The sequence below is a fragment of the Etheostoma spectabile genome, unplaced genomic scaffold, assembly GCF_008692095.1.
Source record: "Etheostoma spectabile isolate EspeVRDwgs_2016 unplaced genomic scaffold, UIUC_Espe_1.0 scaffold273, whole genome shotgun sequence".
Classification (NCBI taxonomy): domain Eukaryota; kingdom Metazoa; phylum Chordata; class Actinopteri; order Perciformes; family Percidae; genus Etheostoma; species Etheostoma spectabile.
The window spans coordinates 1130479-1133329 of NW_022605577.1; the positions used below are offsets into that span (position 1 = coordinate 1130479).

The 2851-nt window shown below is 38.1% G+C and overlaps 1 protein-coding gene across 1 annotated transcript in view; it reads right to left on the reverse strand.

The window, feature by feature from the left end:
* Positions 1 to 2851, reverse strand: part of aff2 (AF4/FMR2 family, member 2) — a 197518-nt gene that overhangs the window by 32293 nt on the left and 162374 nt on the right.

Consider the following 2851-nt stretch of genomic DNA (forward strand, 5'->3'; position numbering starts at 1 on the left):
TTAAGTCTAGGTCACCCCCCCCCCCTCCCTTCCACCTTTGATAACGCCGAGATGCTGTAAAAAATAGTTCCTCTTTAGCTGTCACGTTGACGCCTATTTAAAGCGACAGCCGAGCTTGGTCGCTTTGTGATAATGCTCACGGAAAGCTGAAATCCGGTTTGTCATTCCCGTGTCACAGTGCGGATTGACTCACTTCGCCTGGGACTTCGTCGAAACGTTAAAAAAAAAAAGTAATCCTTTCTTAAAAAAACACTCCATGTCTGATTACTTGGGGTGTCTTGTTTGATGGAAGCGTGGGGTCCGTCACGGTTAAACCTCTCCCGGTTAATGAGAATTACTTAATTGTCACATTTTGTCATAAAGCCACTTTTGTGCTATACCGTACTTTAAATCTTTAAATTAGTACTTTACATGATCAATCCCTGTCCTCAGCATGGTAACGGAGCAATTCTTTTTATGAGTGGGTCCTCTGTTATATTAAATATTTCTTATAATTTCATTATTGTAAAAAAATCATTATATTAATGTTTGTTTATCTTTGTTTTAACTTGTTATAATTTCTATGGCTTGTGTATATATGTACACATATTATGACAGTTATTGTCTTATTTCATAACAATTCATATGGTTGTGTAATATGATTGATATTGTATTAAACATTGAATTTATTTGAAATTATATTCTATTCATTTTTATTTTTTTTTATCTTAGTGTGTATGTATATATATATATGTATATGTGTATGTATGTATATATGTATATATATATATTATGACAGTTGTTGCCTTATTGAAATTATTTCATAAGAATTCATACGGTTGTATATTATGATTGATATTGTATTAAACATTTTATTGTTTTAAAAATATATTTTATTCATTTTTGTATTTATTGTAGTGTGCATTGGTCTCCAAATCCATTTCTATATTTTTCTTCTTCTTCTTCTTCTTCTTCTTCTTCTTCTTATCCCTTTTCCTTGTCTGATGTTTTTCAGTCACTTTGAATTGCATTTTGATTGTTTGTGCACGTGCAGGACAAAGTTCATGTAGGCAGGTAAAGCAACACATCCACAATACAAGACGGTTTCTCATATGAATATATAGTACATCCATACATGCATACGTTGAGAGAATCAGGTCTGGCAACTGTCTGGAGTTGCAATTTCACACTTGTAGCACACAGCAGGAGATTGCATGTTCTGCCCGTGTGTGAGTGGATTTTCTCCGGGTACTCCGGTTTTCTCCACCACTAAAAATATGTTCCCCTCCCTCGATATCAAGCTGATTACTGGCGTCGTTAGGCTGCAGTGCATCACCCAGGTGGGTGCTACCCATTGGTGGTGTTAGAGAGTGCTTTGAGTGTCTATGATAAAGTGCTATATAAATGTAATGAATGAATTCCTTTATTAACCCTCCTGTTGTCCTCGGGTCTAATTTGACCCATTTTACAAAGTTTCTATATCAGAAATTTGGGTTTCTTTCAAACAAATTATCAAAGAGAAACAACGTGGAAGGTTCCACACGATGCTCTTCAGATGTTAAGTAATGATCTGTTTACTATTTTAACAAAATGTGGGTGTTTAATTCAATTTTATGGCATTTAAGAATTATTTTTTTTTGAAATTGAAAAAAAAAAGCTTAATTTCTTTTAAATAAACAACAAAAATATCTGGGGGGGAAAGTGACAGGAACATCGCAAAAAGTGACAAAAACATCGAAGTAAAAAAAATCGGACCAAGAAAGACAAAAAGTTGCACAGTCGACAGGAAGACAACGAGAGGGGTAAAAATTACGCTGTTGTAATCCCAGAGTTTTGTTCACACGTGGCCGTTTTTTAATTAGGTCATAAACAGTCTCTTGTCGTTCTTTGTATTTGTCTGACGATTGTGGCGTCGGCCCTTCCAGACAGAAGTTCCCTTATATCTACAGTACGCATGTTACTAACTCAACTTCTTCCCATTCCCCGAGTCTTGTGGAGTCTGGATCCGTGGTTGGAGTCACCTGCTGCCTCCATGTTCCTGCTCCACACCCTCTGCTACAATTCTCCATGTCTCTCTCTGTCTCTTCTCTCTCTCTCTGTCTGTCTCTCTGTGTCTCTTTCTCTCACCCCCAACCAGTCGAGGCAGATGCCCCCCCCCCCCACCCTGAGCCATGGTTCTGCTCCAGGTTTCTGCCTCTTAAAGGAAGTTTTTCCTTGCCCCGGTTGCCTTGTGCTTGCTCTTGGTGGGAATTGTTGGGTTTCTGTAAATATTACCACAGAGTACGGTTTAGACCTGCTCTTTTAAGAAAAAGTGCAATAAGATAAATGTTGTGATTTGGGGCTATATCAATAAAATTGAATTGAATCTCGTCGTCCATCCATTTAGAAATGTTCATATTTTCTAAACGTTTGTTTTCTTCCTGTTTTGCCTAACTCCGCCAGCCGCTTGATAGAAACATCATAAACACGCCCACTAGATCGCTGTAAATCTTCCAAAATCCTGCTCCATGACCTGCTCTGTTCACACATGGGCTCAATCAGACAATACACAGACTTTGTACTAGGCAGCTGGCCGTTTGTCCAACTGTCCCTCCACCTGATGATCTGTGTAATGGTAAAATTACATTTAACCAATGATTTTCATATTAATTATTCATAATAAGATCTCCAATGCCTCTCAGAGTATATGACTTCTGTATCTGTCATTTGTGTGTTTCTCCTTGATGGGAGACAACTGGGTTTGTTATGACTCCACACCATTTTCCTTGAAGAATAGATGACGCGGAGCCCGACAGAAACAGTTGCCTAGAACGGTGTTTATCATAGCAGGTCCAAGGTCTAGACCATAGCCTATCCAAGAGACAAGATGTCC